Raw genomic sequence first — 22951 nt, 5'->3', positions numbered from 1 at the left:
ACAGACAATCCTGGATACAGCAGACATTCAACTCTTCAATTAAATCCTTATATGTCACTGTATTTCAAAATGGAATCTTACTTAAAGCCATGTTCTCAAACTCAGAGTCTGAAGTCTTACTTAAGTATGGTTCAAAGAGGATTGTTAACCCTCTGTGTTGTTGAAAGGAGAGGGAAAGTACTAGAGTCTGTCTCTTGCATTGTACTGATGAACACATGTTAGGGAGATGGTGACAAAAGAGTAGTAGCATGTCACCTTTGGGCAGGGTAGTGTACTAGAAGCTGTGATGGTCAAAAAGTTACTTGGAACACACAGGAAAAGTAAGGCATGTAAATAAAGAGTGATGAGGCAGAATGGCATCCAGCCAGGGGTGTGAGTTCAAGGGAGAAAGATTTTCAGCTGTGGTGACAAGGCAAAGCTTCATGGAGGAGATGCCATTTGCACTGTGAGCTTGGAGTTCAATGTCCAGTAAAGCTTAGTTCTTTTTCTTTCAGTCTGACATATCCTTCCTATTTCATGTTCCCTTATTCTTCCTGTTATTTCCAAGCTTCTCAAAAGAGTAATCAAGATGTTCTGCCTTCATTTCTACTTGCTAATCCTTCATCCCATGATCCTGGCTTGTGTCCTTTGACTAAGACTGCTAGTTGACTTCTAATATCTGTTCTCTCTGTGATCTTTAGGAAGAGAGTCCTTAATGTTTATCTAGGAACATAGGCATGTATAATAAAACCTACATTTGCCAGTCTCATGTAGCAAGTTATGGAAATGATAAATGATGACAAATGAATTGATTTGAAGTGATTATCCAGTTTCTGAGCTATATCCTTGTTATGGTTTGGATCTTGAATGTCCCATAAATGCTCATGTGTTGAAGGTTTGGTTCTCAGTGCTGCTTGTTCAGAGATGGAGATTTGGGTAAGTCTTTGGATCATGAGAGCTTTAACGTCATCAGAGATTAATCCACTAATGGGTTAACATGATAGTGGCATTTTTGGGAAGTGGTGGAAATGTTAGGAGGTGGTATAAATGTTAGAAGTTGGACAAAATAGGTCACTGGGGGGGTGTCCCCAGCGTTCTGCATGCATGTGCACCTCTCTCCTTTCTGGCTGCTTGAACAGCTTTTCTCCACCATTGCCTTTCCTCCATGCTGTTCTGTTTCACACAGCTTCATTGCTGTGTCTTTTCATAGCTATGAACAAAGTCTCTGTCAAGAATCAAGAACAACTTAGAGGAGGAAAAGTTTCTTTTGACTCATGGTTTCAGAGATTCAGTCCATGGTTGGCCAACTTCATTGTTCAGAGTAGTAAAGAGAGAGAGAGAGAGGGAAAGAAGGAGAGAAAGAGTGAGAAAGAGGATCATGAGAGTGAGAAGCCAGGGACAAGATATATTCCCCAAGGGCGCACCCCTCTTGACCTACTTCTTCCAACCATGCCTCACCTGCCTACAGTCACCACCCAGTACTGCATTCAAATTACTAATTCATCAGATGGATTAATTTACTTATGAGGTTATCTCTTGTAATCTTGTCATTTCACTTCTGAACATTCCTACCTTGCCTAACACATGAACTTTTAGGGGAACCCTTCCTATGCAAACCATAATAAGCCAGGTGGCCATAGACTGAAACCTTGAAACCATGGGCCAAAATAATTCTCTCTTCTTCTAAATTATTTTTCTCAGATATTTGTCACAGTGATGAAAAGCTGACTAACATGACTTTTAGGGAGAAGGGGTATTCCTTTCCCTTTCCCTTCTTCCTGTTGAAAGGAATGTGGTTGTGGCATTGGTGAGCCATCTTGGTCTATGTAGATGAAAGTGTCACTCTAGGGGTGGAGGAGCAAAAAGATAAAGGGAGCTGGCCCCTGACACCAGAAGGCTGCCATACTTGTTCTAGAACAATCATTCCTATGTTAGTAAATAAGACAGTATCAGGAAAGTTTGCAAAAGATTTTTAAGTGATTCTTGGGTATTCTGAGTAGCTTACCTAAGCCAGGTTATCTCTACTATTCATTGTCTTTGAACTATTTTACAACTCTGTGAGTTGTAGGTAGTTGATAGCAGTACAAATAATTGTTTCTTTTCCACACACAAATTCTGTCCAGTCAGGGCCAATTGATTCCTTGACCCCTTCTCCCCCACTCCTGCCATCTCTCTCTGCCCTTTGGAAAAGACGGTTTTGCATGTAAGTTTATTCCTAGTTTTCCTTTATAAGTGGGATACTTTGAAATCTCCTTTGAACTGGTAGTAACACTATACTGATGACTCCATTGGTTTGTGAGTTTCAATCTTTGACATGCATTCATTTTATATTTATGTGAGTCAACATTGATCATTTATTTAAAAAAAATACTCTTTAACAAGAAGGATGAACTTATACCTCATATAATACACTGCTATTGTAGGTCTCTGTTATAATGTTCACACACAAAGTGCATCACACATGGTAAGTATAACTTATGAAGCTTTGGATTCAGATACACACATATATTAGTTTCTTAGGGTTTCTGTAATGAATTATCACAAACTGGGTGGCTGAGAACATCAGTAATTAATTAATTTCACGATTAATTCTGGAGCCTAGAAGTCTGAAATGAAGGTGTGGCTGCTCTTTGAAATTTCTAGAGGGGAACCCTTCCTAGATTCTTTCAGCTTCTGGTGGCTCCTGGTGTAGCATAATTCCTGCTTTTATGTATGCATTGCCTTCTCTCTGTCCTTTTCTGTGTCTTATAAAGATACTGTCATTGGATTTAGGGCTTGACCTAACCAAACAGTATCACGTTTTAATCTTTACCTAAATTACATCTGCAAAAACCCTGTTTCCAAAAAAAGTCACACTCCATTGTTCAGGGTGGACATGAATTTTGGGGAATGCTATTCAAACTACTATGTATATTTTTTTTTCTTGATTACGATGTAAAATATTTTTCTGATCATGAAAAGTCTCAAAAGTTTAAAGGCCAAGAGTACAAGACCATCCCCCCCCACCACTGTTTTTTCTAATCAGATTCCCTTTTTGGCAATAATAATAGTAATAATTAATTAGTAAAAAAATTTCTCCAAATTACTTATAATGAATCATTTCAGCCTGATAACCGTTTAGGAGGTGAGATGAAATAATATTGCTGTTTTAACAATTATCATACAGCTAGAAAGTGAAGGAGCCAGAATTCAACCCTGAGCCATGATTTCCCACAGCATCATGTTTCTTTGGAACTTTCATCTGCCCCGTGGCTTCCGTATTACTACATCAATCTGGATGCCTCTGGCTCTGACCTGGCTCCATTTTCTGGCTTCTGCTTAGGAGAAGACCTACCTCTATCTGTTGGGAGAATGAAAGGAGCCAGTGGGCATCAAGATAGAAGAGAGTCAAAGTAGAAGGAGTGACTAATAAAATGAAGCTCCAAAGAAAAGACCAAGGACTCAGGCGGAGGAATTTGCCTTAGGAGAGAGAATTGCTACTTCTTCCTTTGAAACATTTAGTTATTTTAATGGGGCAAACAGTGGCAGCAGCAGAACCAGAGAATTCCTTTTCCTTTAGTTGTCTTAGTCCCATTTCTGGCCATGAGCCTTGATGTGAAAGGCCAGCTTTGCCACATGGACAAGATGCTTCATTTTACAAGCCCAGCACAAGATAACAGGAAGTAGTGAAAAATGTTTGGTTACTCAAGAAAAAACAAATGAGAAAGTACAACAAAGATAAGCGGAAAGAAAAATCTAGCACCCAGAGGCCTTCCTCTTTGTCACCTCATCAGCGGAGGTACCAACTCCCAGAGAAATGGAGAGCAGGTCAGGAATCCATGACAGCTGTGTTCCTCAGCCCAGAGGAGCTTTCCACAGCCACAGGAGTTGGACAATTATAAACCGTTATCTTCCCCAGATGATTAATGGGGTATCCTGTGGGAAGCTTCCACGGCTCATTTCTTCAAATCAGGACCTTTAAATAAGAATGCATTGTTGTAGGGGCAATAAAACCATCAGAATGTGGCTCTGGCTTCTTTCCATCTTATTAGACTTGAGGTAATTATTCAGGTAATTCAGGAAAAATAAACTGCCATTGCCTGAATTACTCAGATAATTACCTCCATGTTCTACTTCAGTCCAGAGCCAGCTGTAAATGTCTCACGGGCCTCAGCCTGATAACTAAAAACAGGCTTGGCAATTGTGAAACCAGGGAAGAAATTCAGCTCACACAATTTGAGAACTCGGGGTGTTTCAGACCAAGCTCTGCTCTGCTTTGGCCTGCTTTCTCCTGACTAGTCACTTTGCCTTCCAGGATGAAATGGCATACTGATGACGGCAAACTATAAATTGCTAGCTGGTATAATTTAAGCAATGATTATTAATAATATTTTTTTCATTGGTGATATCAATAACAGATATTAATTTTTGTTCTGGCATAAAGCTATGTGAAAAAATTATACTTTGTGCTGAGATGCGAGATTCCAGGGCAATGTTTCTTAACATTAGCTGCATATTTGATTCATCTGGGGAGCTTTAAAAAAAAAAAAAAGGATTTTTTTTCCGGGCCTCACCCCAGACCAATTAAATTTGAATCTCTGGAGTGCAGCTCCTGACATTAGTGCTCTAAAAAAAAAATGTTAAATGGATTTTTTTTTCATTTTATTGCTTGTTGTATTTATTCTGACAATTGGAATTTAAAACAACAAGAATAACAAACTTTCCAGATGATTCTAATGAATAAAACCACTGCACATCAGAAAAAGACACAGAGTGGGAAGGGAGATTCTGTCACTGAAGTAGCATATCCAGGATTTGACATGTCTGATAGACAGACATGTCTCCAAGTGACAGGTGAAGCTATCTTACTGTTCAGCCTGTTTCCTCGAAGTTCCAGGAAGAAGGGGCCTGCTACCGTTTGAATGTTTGTGTCTCTCCCAAATTCATGTTGAAACTTAATCCTCAATGTAATAGTATTAAGCGGGGGGGTCTTTAAAAGTGATTAGGTCATGAGGGTTCTGTCTCATGAATGGAATTAACAAACTTGTAAAGGGATAGGGGGATAAGTTTAGCCCCTCTATGGCCCCTTCATCTCTTCTGCCACATGAAGACATGGCTGCTGTCCCTTAGAGGAAGCAACATGAAGGTCCTCTTTGGGAAGAAGAGATCAGGTTCTTAACAGACACCAAACCTGCCAGCTTCTTGAACTTAGACTTTCAGAATGCAAAACTGTCTGAAATACATCTCTGTTCTTTATAAATTACCCAGTCTTAGGCATTTTTTTAATAGCAAAAGGAATGGACTCTGACAGGACCCAAACTGCCCCAATCTCTTAGTCCCAGAGGTCCCTGGTCTAAGGGAGGAACTTGCCATACCTGTCTGGTGACATCCGCTACTCCTGTATAAAAAGATTGGTGGCTCTAGCAGTGCCTCCTCTCCACACCAAGTTGTTGGAGTAACCAAATGCCTTGTCAAAGGCCCCTGAACCTCTACTCGTTCAAATCAGAGATGGGCAGAAAATATTATTTCCACTTTCTTTTAATTATTTAAAACTTTACCTCCCAAGGATTAGGGCCAGACCCACTTCCTCCACGAGTTACCAGTCTATCTAAGGTGCATTAGTACATCACATCAACATTCATTAAAAATAATGAGACAGTAACTGCAAAAAGACGTTACTTCATCCTGGCAGCAAGCATTTCCCAAGTGCAAACCTGCCATCTGCTAGGCAGTATGAGGAGCTAGAGAATGCATCCTCCTGAAGTAATTCAGTTGGATCCTCCGACTTTGAAGCATCTGGTTGGTAACTGTGCTGTCAACATGAAGCTACCTTCTCAGTTTCAAACAGCCCAGTGTTGGAGCCTGAGGATAGAATTCCTGTGGTCTAGACATAGACGCCTGCTACTTGAACTTACAGATGGGCTCTCCTTTAAGTCTTGAGGGTCATAGCTCAGAAATGATAGAGCAATCTCTCAACAGTCTCTCAGGAATGATCAACAACTCTCAGAATACAGCAGAACATCTGTTTCCTGTGAGTAACTCCACCAAGCAGAGACTGCCTTCTTCATGCACGTGTTACTCCTGCTGGAGTTTTATGACATGTGAATTCAAAGGAGCATTTCTTTTGCTCCATGAGAAGCCTTTCAAAGGGTGAAGTGCTTGGATTTACAGTGATTCTCCCAGAGGATTTTTCTCCCAGTTGTTGAAATATGGAAAGCAACAAGTGTCCACGCTGTATTACAAGACAATGCAATGAGTATTTCTTGCAGAATTTTCTCCACACTGTAGCACACAATGGCATGGATCTTTTCTTTCTCTTAGAAAATGGTTCAATCTTTTTAAAGTCCAATAACTACAGAAAGTTCTAAAGGGCCCTTCAAGGTCCTGTTCAAATGTCTTTTCCTCTGTAAAGGTGACCAGGGTCCTTCTAGGAAGAATTTACTTGGCATCTGTGGCAGCTTCTTGTTTCTAATCACTTGATGCTCAGCAGCATGTAGTGCCCCGTTTTGTTATTCAGTGTGTATATCTGCATCCCTTGCACCCCACTCCCACTCCAACTACATTGGGCTGTTAGCTCCCGAAGACAGGGTTTATGTAGGTGCATGGTAAATACTATGTGTATGGCATTAAATAAGATTATCGAGACAATTGTGATTTTTCAATAGTGGGTGTCAGGGCTATTTAACCTTTTTTAAAAAATTATTTTAGTTGTAAATGAACACAATATCTTTATTTATTTATTTTTATGTGGTGCTGAGGATTGAATCCAGTGCCTAACATGTGCAAAGGGTTTTCCCCTAGGGATTTTATGTTTGTTTTTTTCCTGGCTAATTTCATGCCCCCTTCAGTGGTTGTTTCCCACTGACCCTTTCATATCTTGGGCAGAGTTCACACTTGATTGTAGTTCACTAGTAACCCTGGCTGATACTGAACATTATATCAGCCACCCAGGCTCCATCTGCCGTGTAGCTCCCTCCAGATACAGCATTTGGAGGAAGCCTCTGGGATGATTGTTAGGACAGCCTAATAAGGATGAGCACAATTTTGGAGTCAGTCACAAAGATTTTAAATTCATCTATAATGTTACTATGTAGTGATCTTGGATAAGTTATTTAACTTTATTAAAATTCAATTTCTTCAACTAATAATAGAACCTACCTTGATAGGTGGTTAAAATAACAATCCCGTTTGAATACTTGCTCAATGTCAGAACTCGGGAAGGGCACTCTACTTGGACAAGACTTTCAATCTTCACAAGAGGATTGTTATAGGTTGGGTTCTCTGAGAAGCAGATTTGTACTTAGCAAGTTTATTGGGGAGTGCTTTTGGGATTACCACCTGTGAAGGAGAGTAAAGGAAGCAGGACTAGGCAGGAGGAGAAATTGGGCTGCTCTTCAGTCTTAACAAAGGCTTCAGCCAATCTCACAGGACAGTTTGAAGCTGGGATGGCACTTCAGACCTGGGAAGTGGAATATGGGATCTTTATATTCCTGCTTCCAGCCATGAGGTTATCCTCTCTCAGAAGCAAATGTGACCTGGCATGAGGCAGCTTTCTCCAGCTGAAGTCAATTTTTGGAAAGGGCTGATAACTATGGGAAGACATTCCCCAAAGCATGTATTGCACACATTAAATAACACATAAAACACTCAGCAAATGTCTGTCAAATAATAAGCACTCACAGAATGTTAGCTGCATCCTTTTCTTCTCCTTCCTCTTCACCCACCACCAGCTATCCTACACCTGTCATCTTATCAGCAAGAACATAATCAATTGCTCTGCTTGGCGAGAAGCCAATGGATCTATTTTCTGAATTCTCCTTTTAAAACAATCTATTACCTCTTAGCAGTCTGAAAAAACTATGGCACAGGGAAACGGGAAAGATTCTTAAGGACAGTATTAGAGTTTCCCAGAAAAATAGAACCATCGGGACACACACACACACACACACACACACACACAAGAGAGAGAGAGAGAGAGAGAGAGAGAGAGAGAGAGAGAGAGAGAGAGAGAGAGAGAAATGATTTATGTGATTATGAAGGCTGGCAAGTTCAAAATTTGTAGAGTAAGGCAGCCGGCTGGAGACCCAGGAGAATTGATATTCACAAGTCTGAGAACTATCTTTGGCTGAATTCCTTCTTGTTGAAGGGAGATCAGTCTGTCCAGTTAGGCTGCCAACTGATTTGATTATGTCCACCAATATTATGGAGGGCGAACTGTTCACAATTACTGATTTTGTTAATCTCATTAGAAAACATTCTCACAGAAATATACAAAATAATATTTGACTAACTATCTGCGCACTGTGGCCCAGCCATGTTAATATATAAAATTAATCATTATAAAAGTGAATAGGACATTTCACCCCTAATTTATTGAATCAGAATATTAGGTGAAGAGCATTGTATCTGTGTAAGCATTTTCTTCAATCACAGTGCTGGGAATGGGTTGCAGATTTTTGTGGCTTTCTTTGCTAATTTTGTCTGTAAAATGCTTCAGATGAAATAGTTAAGCCAGTAATATTTTTGAATTAATAATGATGAGGGAATTTTTTTTTTTTGGTACAGGGGATTGAACCCAGGATTTGCCCCTGAGCTACAGCCCCTTCTTTCTTCTTTATTTTTTTAAGACAGGATCTTGCTACATTTCTGAGCCTGGCCTCAAACTTGCCGTCGTTCAACCTCAGCCTTCCAAGTTGCTGGGATTACAGCCATGCACCTTCACACCTGGCAACAGAGAAATTGAATTGCTTTTGAATAATATGTGACAGGATGCTGAACAAGAATTATTTCCTAATCAGAACACAAACATGGCAATAGAATTGAATATAATAAAATCTTTACTTAATCGGGATGTAAACAGTATGTTGTGAGCACAGGGAAAGCACCCAACTTTGCGGAACTTCCAGAGAGGAAGATTTTGAGCTGATACTTAAAAGATGCTAGTTGGAAGGATGCCGAGTTTGGAATGAGCAATAACACCTTCAAGATCATGGAAACATGAAACACACAATGCAATAATTTAACATGATCTGGATGCATAGAGTAAGATGTGATGGTGTAGAGGGTGTGTTGAGACATTAGCAGGTTGAAGAGACAGTGGCCATTTCTTGGAGGCTTATTGTCAGGAAAAGGAACATGGAGATTGTTCCATGGGTAATGAGGTTTTGAGCCAGAAAATTATGTAATGAAATATGAGTTTGAGAATATTTTGTAGGCAATGTGGAGGTGAATTGGAAGTGTCAAAGACTAGAGGGCAAGGGCTGATAGTTGTTATAGTCAAGGAGAGAGATGATGAGCAGACCAAATAGTGTCAGAATAAATGAAAACAGAACATCAAGCATTCCAAAAATTTGAGGGGGCAGATACAAAAGTAATAAGGATAGGTGATTTATTTGCTATAGCCATAAAAGGAAAATTAGCAGTATGGGCTATCTCTGGGGTTTCTGTATTGAGAACTGGGGTAAATAGTGATGTACATCATAAAACTAAGGAACATAAGATGAGAAGCAAGGTGGGGTAGAGAGGGGACACAAGAAAAGTTGGTTCAATTTTGGGCTGCTAAATTTAAGGTGACTGGAGAGCACATAGATGATTAAAACTCATAAATATGTGGAAATTAAACAAAGCATTCTAAATAAAAATGGGTTAAAGGAAATATCACAAGGGAAATTAGAAAAATTTTGAGATGTATTAAAATGAAAGCACAACATACCCAAATGTATGAGAAACACTAAAGCAATGCTTAGAGATAAACTATAACTATACACAACCATATTAAAAAGAGAAACAAGTTACACTTAGGAGCAATAAGTTCTGTCTTCTATCACAGAGTATGGTTAGTATAGTTAACAGTAATGTATTATATATTTCAAATTAGCCAGAATAGGGAATTTTGACTGGTCTCAACACCAAGAAATGATAAATATTTGAGATGATAGATGTGCTAATTACCCTGATTGGATCATTGTGTAATGTATACACATGTATTAAAGCAGTACATTAGACCCCTTAAATATGTACAGTTATTATGTATGCAAAAATAGGAAAATTTTCAAACCAATAACCTGAATTTCCATTTTAAGAAATTAGGAAAGGAAGAGAAAACTAAACCCAAAGCAAGCAGAAGTAAGTAGATACTAAAGATAGGAGGAGAAATGGAGACTAGAAACATTAAATAGAGAAAATCAATACACCAGAAGCTGGTTCTTTGAAAGAGTCAACCAAGTTGACAAATGTTTAGGTAAAATGACCATTTAGGTGAAATAGAAAAGAGAGACAATTCAAGTTATTAAAACCAGGAATGAAAAGGGGAACATTGCAAGAAGAAAAGATTAACATTAAACAGAGACATAAGGTGGGAGGGAAAGGGAGAGAAAAGGGGAATTGCATGGAAATGGAGAGAGACCCTCATTGTTATACAAAATTACATATAAGAGGTTGTGAGGGGAATTGGAAAATAAACAAGGAGAGAAATGAATTACAGTAGATGGGATAGAAAGAGAAGATGGGAGGGGAGAGAAGGGGGGATAGTAGAGGATAGGAAATGTAGCAGAATACAACAGTTACTAGTATGGCATTATGTAAAAATGTGGATGTGTAACCGATGTGATTCGATTCTGCAATCTGTATTTGGGGTACAAATGGGAGTTCATAACTCACTTGAAGCTAATGCATGAAATATGATAGGTCAAGAGCTTTGTAAGGTTTTGAACAACCAATAAAAAAATGAAAAAAAAAAGGGGAACATTACTAAGAGCCTTCTCAAAATAAAAAAAGAATAGTGTGAGCAAGCTTATGCCAACAAATTAAATGATCTGGATGAAATGGATAAAAGTTGTAGAATGTCAAAATACCAAACCCAACTCAGGAAGAAATAAAGTTTGCACAAACCTATAATCAATAGATTGAATTACTAATCAAAAACTTTTCACAAATAAAAGTCCAGAACAAGGTGGTTTCACTGGTGAATTCTACCAAGAACTTAAACCTTCTACCAAATATTTAGATCAATACTTCACAAAATCTTACAAAAAATAGGAGAAAGGAGACCTCCTCACTCACTCTCTGAGGCCAAGGTTATACTGATATTTAGCAGGCAAAGACATTATAAGAAAAGTAAATTTGATAAGAGACCAATGTCTCTTATAAACATAGAAGCAAAATCCTCAGTAAAGTACTATCAAACTGAATCCAGCGACATATAAAAATGATCATATTCTATGCCCAGCTCAGTTTTATTTCAAGAATGCAAGTTGGTTTCAACACAGCAAAATTAACTGGTGCAATACACCACATTTATAGAATAAAGGGAAAAAAACCCACATGAAAATTCTTATTGATCCTGAAAAAGCATTCAGCAAACCCTAAAACCTTTTCACAATAAAAACCCTCAACCCCTAAATATGGGGAACTTCCTCAATTTGCTAAAAGGGAATTTGTGAAAATATTATAGTTACATCGAGCTTGATGGGCAAAAGACTGAAAGATTTCTTCCTATCAGCAACAAAACAAGGATAGCTGATCTTACCCAGTATGTTCAACATGTGCTTGAGGTTCTGATAGGGAAATTATATAAGAAAAAAGAAATAAAAATCATCCAGCTTGGAGAGGAGAAACCAAAACTAATTCTTTTTCAAGGATGACTTATATATCTTATATATAAAATAAAATATATATAATATAAATAAAATAATATCTTATATATATCTTAATATATAAAAAATTGTTAAGGAATCCACAAAAAAAATCACCAGAACTAGTAAATTCATTCAGCAAGGTTGCAGAAGACCAATGTATAAGTGTATTTCTATACATTATCAATGAACAATCTGAAAATGAAATTAAGAGAATAATATCATTTACTATATTATAAGTGGAATTGAAAACTTATATGTCAACTTTATAAATCATTGCTGAAAGAAATTTATAGAACCTTGAATCAGTGGAGAAACATCCTGTGTTCACGGATTAGAAAACAATACTGTCGGGCTGGGGATTAGGCACTGGGTCTCAGCACGACATAAAAATAAAATAAAGATATTGTTTCTTATGTAAAATTGTGGATGTATAACCGACGTGATTCTGCAATCTGCATTTGGGGTAAAATTGGGAGTTCATAACCCACTTCAATCTAATGTATGAAATATGATATGTCAAGAGCTTTGTAATGTTGTGAACAACCAATAAAAAAAAAAGATATTGTTTCCACCTAAAACTAAAAAATAAATATTTTTAAAAAAGAAAACAATATTGTCAACATGATGATAATCCATAAAATGCTCTACAGATTCAATATAATAACTATCAAAATTCTAGCTGCCTTTAAAAAAATGTAACAGCTGATTTTAAAATTTACATGGAATTGCAAACGATCCCAAGTAATCAACATAAATTTGAAAAGAACAAAGATGGAGGACTGACTCCAAAGCAGTACAAAGTCTCAGTAATTAAGACTATATGGTACTGGTATAGGAATAAATACATAGATGGATAAAATAGAATTGAGACTCCTATATTTATGATAAATCAATTTTGACAAGGATGCTAAGAGTCAATTCAATGGGGGCAAAGAACAGTCTTTTCAACAAATAGTGCTGGGTCAACTAGATATTCACATGTAAACACTGAAACTGAATCTCTCTCCTACCTCCCACTGCATATAAACATTAATTCATGGTGAGCATGGTGGCATGTGTCTATAGTTCTACCTATTCACAAGATTAAGGCAGGGGGATCATGAGTTAGAGGTAAGTCTAGGCAACTTAGTGAGACCTTGTCTAAAAAAATCCACTCAGGAATCCCAAAACAAAATGAAAAAAAAAAAAAAGAACATACAAAAAATAAAAGTTAATTCAAAAAGAATCAAAGACCTAAATGTTAGAGGTGATACAATAAAAGTCTTAGAAGAAAACAAGGACTTAAATCTTTGTACTCTTGGACAAGGCAGGCATTGACTTTCTGGATACAACATCAAAACACAAACACCGGCAGGGCATGGTGGTGCACAAAAAACAGTAATTCCAGTTACTCAAGACACTGAGGCACGAGGATCACAAGTTCAAGGCCAGCCTTGACAGCTAAGTGAGACCCAATCTCAAAATTTAAAAATTTCAAAAAAGGATTGAGATGTAGTTCAGTAGATTCAATCCCCAGCCCTGCAAAGCAAACAAACAAAGAACAAAAGAAAAAATATACAATGTAGACTTTATTGATAATAAAAACTTCTGTATTTCAAAAGGGACTATTAAGAAAGTTAAAAGACAACCTAAAAAAATGGAAGAAAGTATTTGCAAATCATGTACATAATATGGATTCATATCTAAATCTAGCATATATAAAGAACTCATACAACTTAACAGTCTAGACAAGTAATCCAATTGAAAAATGGCAAAGGATTTGAAAAGACATTTCTTCAAAGAGTTATAAATAAAAATAAGCTTGTGAAACACCAGCTAAGCATTACTAGTCATTAGGGGTGGCAGTTTTTCATAATTCTTTGTCTAAATAACATCACTTTCTTTTATATTTGTTTTGCAGTGGTTCAGAACCTGGGAAACAGATTGAGGACCCTGGCAGGTGAAGAAGCATGTTGGGATAGGGACATGCTTTATTCAGAAGTGGCTGCATCCCCCTGAATCTTTCCATAAGCCTTTTTAATGTGCAGGCCAAACAAAGAAGGCACAGTGCCAACAGGTTACATAAGTGATATTTCTGACCTTGAGGACAAATGCTGAAATCAGGGTGTTTATGACCTTGACTACATATTAAAACCTAGCTGGCTGGAAGTTTTGGTGACAGAGCCTAACATGGGCCTGCCTCACAATACACCACTTTAGGGTTGCTTTCCATACAATCTATGCATTTGATGTCTTCTGCAACGATTCCTTAGTGATCAGGGCAGAGCCCTGCATCCACAGGCTACGACAGCAAAGAAGACAAGCCCCATCATCTAGGATTACTAAAAACCATTGCCAGTTTCAACTTATATTGAAGTGGTGATGAAAGTTCTTCCCAGCCATGTCCAGTGACAAGGGACATAGACTAAGGTAGTTTGGCAGCAGAACTCTCAGGTACTTTGATGCATACCCAGTTGGCAGAGGTGTTTGCTACTCTGGCATAGGTGATTGCCCAGTCCATGATGGTGTTGGCAGAGGACACTCTTATGGACAAAAGAACAAAGCAGTTACAGGCACCAGTAAAGGTAATCACATCCATCTGGGAGAATGTATGCCAACTTTGAGTCCCAGGAAAAGCACTGTCACTATCTGCAGTGACTTCCCTGGGTAGTGATACTGTACTTATACAGCTTGGGTCTGTATCTCAGCAGGGTTAGAGTGTGCCAGCATTGGCCCAAAGGAAATGACAAAAGTGCCCTTGGGCTGGCCCTACAAGATCATTGACACTGTCAGGGTGTAAATTGTAGTATGCTGATTCGCTTAGTCATTGGGCCAGGCAGACAGGTTGTGGCCATATCAACCACAGTCAAGGCAAACATGGATGTATCAATTGCTATTAAGGCACATATGGCCCCCTCTGACTCAGTAGAGGGTTTATGTAGTCAGCTTTCCATCATGTCAAAGGAAACATCTGTGCATTACCTGGCCATCTGTGGCTCTAGTGAGAATGAGGACACTATTGAGCACAAATGACACATGCCTGGCAGGCATCTAACAGGGCCATCCCCATTAAAGGTAGACTCTATTAATTGACCAGTTTTCACATCTGCATATTGTAGGCGGCAGTGCAACCAAGCTGCCATTTGGTGGGAGGTGCCTGTTCCAATGACCTCACCCTAGTTAACTCATCTCTTTCATCATTCTCGGGGCTAGTCAGGGGAGCATGGCCAGTAACGTGACTTATCGTTACCTGTTCTTGGTGGCCTACCTTCCAGAGCCCCAAGGCATAGCACAGCTGTCAGTACATGTTGCTATTACCATCCAGATGGTGTGTAGTTCAGCTCACTGGCAACTTTGTCTTGTACCATTATCAAACCAGATAGTGTTTGTCTCTGGCTCCATGGCCACTGCCATCCACACAGGCAGTTGTCTGTGACTGGAGCCATTGGTGTACTAATCACTGAACAGGATTGTGCCTTATCTCCAAGATATGGGTTTGTTTCTGGTTCACCTACATAGGTAGCAGGCCCTAGCATCACCTGAAGTCTTCTGTCCCTGCCCGCTCCTGGCACACCTGGGCTCTCTTTGCCCTTCTAAGCACCTCTATGGTGTTGACTGTTTTGCAACCTGTGTTGTAAGGATGGGTGCTAACCTCTCCATTTTTAGGGCACTATACACAATGCCAACCAGCCCTGAATTTCACAGGACTAACAACAAAGCAGCTAGGGTCTCTCTCAGCTTCTGTCTAAATCGTTTTCCCAAATCTATCAACTCTGATTGACAGGTGGAACTGGTGACCTTGGTTACCTGGCAGGCCCTGCTAGTTGCCCACTAGAGCCATCTACTGTTGATGTTTCATTTTCTGCATTACCACTGGCCATTGCAAGTGTTAATCTCCCTCCTTTTTCTCCTCTGACCTGATTAGCAGTATGGGGGAGGCCGAGGGGGATTTTCAAGGTATGAAGATCTTCCTCTAGTGACTGCTCTGGCTTCCAAGGCCTTTTCCTTATCTTGCAACTCCCTCATCTTGGCAGTCTGCATCAATTTCTGCTCAGAGATGTAATAAACACCATTCCATGGCCTCAGTGGCTCACATTCGTGGCTCTTCAGGCCATTTTTCCATCCCATCTCCATGCCATTGCCACTTTCTCCTTGGCCATAGGCCTGTGCCTGGGCTCCACTACTCCATTCACAGCCTGTCCTGCTGGATCCATGTTCATCCACAGGGCAAGCAGAAAAATTCAGCCCACTGGTCCTGTTGCCTTCCAAGTGTCACCATCTTGTAGGTAGAAACTAGCAGCTTATAAAGCCTTCTCTAGGCTCAATGGGAACCCACTGACCATATCCTAACTCTCCAAGGGAGTCCATGCTAAATAGAACAGTGGCAATCAAGTGCTATATGCTGCTCAGTGGCCACATACCACCCCCTCCATTGTCAACCATGTCTGCCATCTTTCACCTGCATGGTATCCTGCTGACTACACCAATTGCTCTGCAAGGGCTCAGGCCCTGGGAAACAGACTGGGGATTTTGGCAGGTGAAGGAAGATGCAAGGTATAGTTGGTGTAGTAGACATACTTTATTTAAAGGTGGCCCCATGAGACTTTCCATAGGTCTTTTTATGTGCAGGCCAAACAAAGAAGGCACACTGCCAACAGCTTACATAAGTGAGTACATACTTACAAGCAGATATTTATGACCTTGAGTAAAAATGCTGACTCAGGGTGTTTATGACCTTGACTACATACTAAAACCTAACTGGCCAGAAGTCTCAAAGACAAAGCCTAACTATAGCCATCTTGGGCCTGCCCCATAACTCTTTTCTAATCTTCCAGGGATTTTGTAATCTAAGACTGTATACTTCAACCATTTCTTGCTGAAATATTGAGAATTTTTTTTCCTTCTAGATTTTAACACTGACCAAAACAACAGATGAAGCCAGAATTTTTTGGAGGCTACTTTGGCATAGAGAAGCCTGAATAGAAATACGATCATGAAAATTCTGTGTTTAAACTCAGTCTAAAGACTTTACACAGGTAATGAATAAGAACTTTTGAGATGGACATACAGAAGGGGATCAGAAGAACTGGAATTATGTAAGGAGAAGAGAAGGGTGCCCCCATTGGATCTGATAGAATGTGGACCTCTGAGAAAAGGCTGGGAGTTCAGGGATTACAGAGAAGTCATTGGAATTGTCCTTGACCCAAGGAGCTCATACTGGAGAAGACAGAGTTGAACACAGACAATACAGCATAATGGATACAGTCATAATAAAGGATTGAGAGAAGCCTTGTGAGAGCTAGTAACCCATTCTGCACATTGCCCATCTCAGCTTGATTGCAGTTGCCACAGTGAGCCCAATGTGGCATGAGGTGCCCTGCTCATTCAGGTGGCTTATATAACTTGTTTGGCAGGGCTCAGTCATGCAGGCAGAAGGGAGGTTATAAAACTATTTTTTTTTTTTTTTGGTACCAAGGATTGAACCCAGGGGCATTTAACCACTTAAGCTACATTCCTAGCCTTTTTTTTTTTTTTTGAATTTTTAATTTTGAGACAGAGTCTTACTAGGTTGAGGGCCTCAGTAAGTTGCTAGGCTGGCTTTGAACTTGTGATTTTCATCTTCCTGAGCCACTGGGATTACAGGCCTATGCCATCATGCCTGGCACAACTGATTCTTATAATGGAGACTGGGTTGATGCTGGTAATAAGACAAGCATGTGTTCCAAACTCTACTACCTTTTTTGATATTTAGGAACTCATTCTTCTTTCCTTCCTCCTTCTTATTCTCCCTCTTTCCCTCCCTTCTTTCCTTTCTTCCTTTTGATAAATGCAATTCCTCATTATCACAAATAATGTAGTCAAGCTTTCTATATTTGGAAAATCACAGGGATCATCATATCTGGACTATAATGGATAAGTCTTATCTGGGAAAAGTATCTTTGTGATCATGGTATCTCCCCTGCCAGGTAAATGTTTCCTTTTCATTTAAATTGGTATTTAAAAAAATTATCTTTTAATTTTTAGTTGGTCATTTTGCATGGGCCCATATGTTGCTTTGTAATGGATCTCAAATTGCTTTTTCTTTCCCCATAAGAAAGTTTGTGTTATATAGATTACTGCTTTTCAAACATTAACACATGTAAGAATCATCACTGGTGATCTTATTAAACTGTAAATTCTAATTCGGAAGGTCTGGGTAGGGCCTGAGAGTCTACATTTCCAATAAGCTCCCAGGTGATACCAATTCTGATGGTCCATGGGTCATATTTTGATTAGCAAGATAGGACCCGACCTTTCATGCCTACTATTTAGCTGATACTGAAAATACCCCTGTCAGGTAATCAAAATGGCTATTACTATTCTCTTTGTAAACAGGAGGCAACTAAAGCACATACTGGCTAGCCAGAGGACTAGGAAGCACCCTACCTGGAACTCAGCCTCAGACTGTCTGGCTCCTTCATAGCAGATATGGGACACCCTTAATTGGCTGTGACATTTCTGATGACAAGAACTATCCCCTGATTATCACTGGGTCCCCAGATGTTTGATAAACATCTGATGATGGTTTAACTCCAAAGTTTCTTTTTTATATCCCAATAGCTACTATGCAATGTTCTGACTGCTTTCTTTTTACTTATTCTAATCTTCACACTAATTCAGGTAAAGTATTTGCATTACACAATGGGTAAACTAAGACTTAGAGGAAAAAAGTTATTGGTATGAGATTACTAGATAAAATTTATTTTAAGAAAGTAGACTTTAAATCCATGTTTGCCTTATGATTAGAGTCTCACATACATCATGCAATAAAAAATACATTTCAATCAACCATTTTTTTATTGCTGATATCATGGTTGTCAAAAATCATTAGAGGCTTGATCATGAGAAAGATAGTTGTTCTGCCCAAGATCTTGGAAGATATAAAGGGTTGATCTCATTTCCTGAGATCAACACCCTCCCAGCTGTTGCAACTTTTATCCACAGCTTTATGGCAAATGACAGAGAATAATTTATGGAGTTAGAAGTCTCTGTCTATAAAGAAAATAAGCTTGTTCTGATGTTTCTGCCATGTTATTGCAGTTGCTTAAATTTTTAATCAAAGACTTAGTCAAGAAATAGTGCACTAAAGTTAGTGTCTTAGTAGTGCTCTCCAGGATGGTTTGAATAAATGTTTGGAAAAGAACTATATGCCACTATATGCCTCGGCCTCATAAACATTTAAGTTTGCATTTTGCAAAAGAGCTAGTGTTCCTTTCAGAAAAGTGTCTTCAAGTGACATTAAGAGGCCAGGGGAGTTTTGTTTGTTTGTTTGTTAACATTTATTTATTTATTTTTAGTTCTATGTGGACACAATATCTTTATTTTACTTTTATGTGGTGCTGAGGATCGAACCCAGTGCCTCATGCATGCTAGGCAAGCACTCTACCACTGAGCCACAACCCTAGTCCCAAGAGGAGTTTTTAAAAACAATGTCATTAGTTTGATCCGTGAATTGGTGTGGCACTTTAAAAACACGCAGATAAAATCTTTCACATCAAAAAGAGAGGTCTAAGTCCCTTGTCTTAAATGTAGATGGCTTATGTTTTGACCAATAGGACACAGAAGAAGTGAGGCTGTATGACTGCTAAGGCTGTTTTAAAAAAACATGACATTTCTGCCTTGCTTACTGAAACTATCTTGCTTGCTGTCCTAAGCCAGCATGTAAAATGTCCAAGTACCCTAAGACAGCCATGTTATGAGGAATTCCAAGCCACATGGAGAAGACATGTGTAGGCATTCTATTCTGGATGACAGTCTCAGTTCACCAACCTTTAAATTGTCTCAATCCAGACTCCAGGTATAGGAGTGAAAAAGAAATCAGTTGACTCAGTCCCTTAGCCACTTGTTTTATTCTTTGCTGTTTGCATCCTAGATGAGGCCTTAGACATTGTGCAGCAGAGATAAGCCATCTTCCTCATAATCTATCCTCGTTCATGACCCACAGAATCCACAAACAATATATAATGGTTTTTATTTTACACTGCAAAGTTGGGGGTCATGTGTTATTACATCAATAGATAACCATGGAACTTAGTCGGACCTCACTGGGTTGCAGGTGATAAAAGCAAAACGTGGTCTAGCATAGGAATAAGAGAAATCTACAGGAAGATGTAATAGAAGGTGAACTGGAAAAAGTACTGTGGCAGCCATGAGGCTGTGCCTCACAGGTTTCCAGCTGTGAAAGCACAATTGACCAGTGGTCCCATCTGCTGAACTCAGGTCCATCACGGTGTTACCACTATTTAAGGGTATCAGATTTAGCAAGTAAAAACACAGGATGCACATGCAATAATTGAGAGTTATTTATACTAAAAATTGTTATCTGAAATTCAAAATAAAATCGAACTGGGTACCCCACAACCTAGGTCTAGCAACCCTGTATGAGCTGCTTCCAGCTCATGAATAGATGTGGCAGAATTTTAGAGGGACTGGTCTCTGGGACCATGACACTCCCATGATAGATGAATTTGCTGAAGGAGTCTCCATTGGACTGGCTGAACTTCCTTAGAACTGCAAGACCAAGGAATTTCCTTAGAACCAAAACTCTTCCACCCAAACCTCCCTTTTATTTCACAGAGCATCAGCTTGGTCTGATGGCTCCCCAAGCCTCCTTTACTTTTTACCTTAGACATTTTCTCATAAGACTTGGAATAACACAGGAACCCCACATGAATGACATAATGTTAAATAACCAAATTATAAGAAAAACTATGATGAGGGTCAAGAACTCAAATGCTTTAATGTCACCCTCTCACTATTTCTCTTTTCTGCTTCTCTGTTCTAGAGTAGAGAAATGACTCTCAGACTCCTTCAATTAACAATGACAATAAAATTGAGAAAACATCCGAGGCAACTGTTGTCAGCATTGAACAACTGAAATCACAAGCCTGTGAGGCTTAACAGAACAGGAACTCACAAAAGGAGTTAGGAAGATGAGCTTGAACAGAGAACAGAAGACTAATGGAGTGGAAGAAACAAATAATGGAATTTGAAGTTGCTGAGGTGACTGGAAGTTGTGTGGCAGGGTATTGTAGAAGAGGATGCTGTTCAGTAAAGGGATTTAAGAAATATGCACACAGAACCTCTTGGATCTTTGGCTGAATACCATGCTACAAATGCATGGTGAACCTCCATAAGACCGGGTTGAGAGGAATCACCCAGGTACTGAGAACTACACGAAGATTCCAGAAGTCACATAGTGCTTGAAGGTTGGAGTTCCAAGCGTTCAGAGTGAAGTGACCTTATTGAAAACTCAGAGAATCTAGTTAATACATCAAAAAAGTCACAAAATAGGATTAGCACTCTTGCCTAGAAATAAGGGCAATTCTAGAACCACTCTAACAAAACATAAACTAAACACCAACAGGATCAAAGTGATCTCCTAGTAACTTAACTCTGCTGAAATCAAACTCCACACTCTTTTTTCTACATTTTTTACTGGTGCATTATAGTTGCACATAATGGTAGTATTTGTTGTTATATATTCATACATGTACACAATATAATTTGACCAATATCAGTTCCCAGCATGTCCCCCTTCCTTCCCACCTCCTAACCCTGGGTTCATTTCCTTTACTGATCTCCCTTTAATTTTCATGAAAACTCCATACACTTTAAAGACAAATATTATGTACAGCATATGATTAAAAATTACTCAATATGTATAAAACTAGAGAGTGATTCATAACCAGAAGAAAAACTATCAATAGAAATAGTCTCGGAGATGACACAGACACTGGAATTAGCAGACAATGACTTTAAAACAATTATCATAAATAAGTTTAAGGACTTGAAGGAAAATATGGACAATGACTGAAGAGAGGAGGGATTTCAGCACAGAAGTTGAAACTATAAAAACCAAACAGAATCCAAACAGAACTCAAAAATGTAACATGTAAAATGGGAAATTTATTGGGGGGTTTAAGAGAAGATTGAACATCACAGAAGAGGGGAACAATGAACTTGTCAAGTCAAAAGAGAATTTTAAAAATTGAAGCATAAATAAAAGAAATACTAAATACAAGGAGAGCCTTACCTGCAGCATAATATAAGATGGTATAATGTATACATGTGCACTCTTACATCAATTGGGGTCCTTGAAAAATATGAGAGATTGAAAAACATTTTTGAAAAACAATGGTCATAATTATCTAAATTTGAGAAAAACTTGGGCTGGGGATGTGGCTCAAGCGGTAGCGCGCTCACCTGGCATGTGTGCAGCCCGGGGTTCAATCCTCAGCACCACATACCAACAAAGATGTTGTGTCCGCCTAGAACTAAAAAATAAATATTAAAAAAAAATTCTCTCTCTCTCTCTCTCTCTCTCTCTCTCTCTCTCTCTCTCTCTCTCTCCTCTCTCACTCTTTCTTAAAAAAAATAAATTTGAGAAAAACTAAATGTCACCACCCAAGAGTGACTTTTTTCTGACTTTTTAATATTCTCCCCCTGCCTGTCTTAGCTCACCTTCCTCCCTCACAAAAGAGAGGAGATTAAAACTGTTTTGGGGCCAATGAAGCACATTTCTGAAGGAGCCAGGGAACCAAATACAGTATGAGCACCTATTTCTATGGAGACCTCATAACATGGAAGAGGGATGTTGGAATTCTCACTTTTAATTCATGGAACACATGAGTGTTATGATTGGATGTGAGGTGTCCCCCAAAAGCTCATGTGTGAGGCAATGCAAGAAGGTTTAGATGAGAAATGATTGGGTGATGAGAACCTTAACCCAATCACTGAGCTAATCCCCTGATGGGATTAATTGAGTGGTGACTAAAAGCAGGTAGGCTGTGGCTGCAGGAGGTGGGTCCCTGGGGGCATGTCTTTGGGGCATATGTTTTGTATCTGGAGACTGGAGATTTCTCTCTGCTCTCTAATCCTCATGAGAGCTGCTTGCCTTCTCCCCACTCTTCTGCCATGATGTTCCACCTTACCTCAAACCCCCACGAATGGAGCTGGCCTTCTATGGGCTGAGACCTCTGTAACCTTGAGCCCCTCAAAATAAACTTTTCCTCCTCTAAAATTGTTTTGGTCAGGTCTTTTACTCACAGCAGCAAGAAAGCTGACTAAAAAGTAGAGTAACTGGTATCCTGCTTTCCATTTGGTATTCTTGGAGATGGCAGCCTGGCATGTGAACTCTCTGACAGAGAACATGGGGTAGAAATTGTCAGATGAGATTAGAGAGACAACTGAGACAGATCTCCAGAGTTCCCCAAGATGTTAGAGTGGGACAGATAATCACTCAAAATTCCCTGTGGCCTCTGTCCTCTCCAATAGCTGAAAGGGCTGAGGGTTCAGTTTCACAGTCAGGGTAGCAGCATGGGAACCAAATAAAAGCA

General features: G+C 39.2%; 1 long non-coding RNA gene across 1 annotated transcript in view; it reads left to right on the top strand.

Moving 5' to 3' along the window:
* LOC144377154 (uncharacterized) overlaps positions 1-22635 on the top strand; it is a 45624-nt gene extending 22989 nt beyond the window's left edge. The window contains exons 5-6 of the long non-coding RNA XR_013437820.1: positions 16481-16609; positions 20398-22635. This is a non-coding gene — a long non-coding RNA (uncharacterized LOC144377154). The remainder of the gene's footprint in view (positions 1-16480; positions 16610-20397) is intronic.
* The last annotated feature ends 316 nt before the right edge of the window (positions 22636-22951 follow it).

Source organism: Ictidomys tridecemlineatus, chromosome 4 (genome assembly GCF_052094955.1).
Source record: "Ictidomys tridecemlineatus isolate mIctTri1 chromosome 4, mIctTri1.hap1, whole genome shotgun sequence".
Taxonomy (NCBI): domain Eukaryota; kingdom Metazoa; phylum Chordata; class Mammalia; order Rodentia; family Sciuridae; genus Ictidomys; species Ictidomys tridecemlineatus.
The sequence above is the reverse complement of the archived record's forward strand: the minus strand, read 5'-3'. Positions and strand labels throughout refer to the sequence as shown.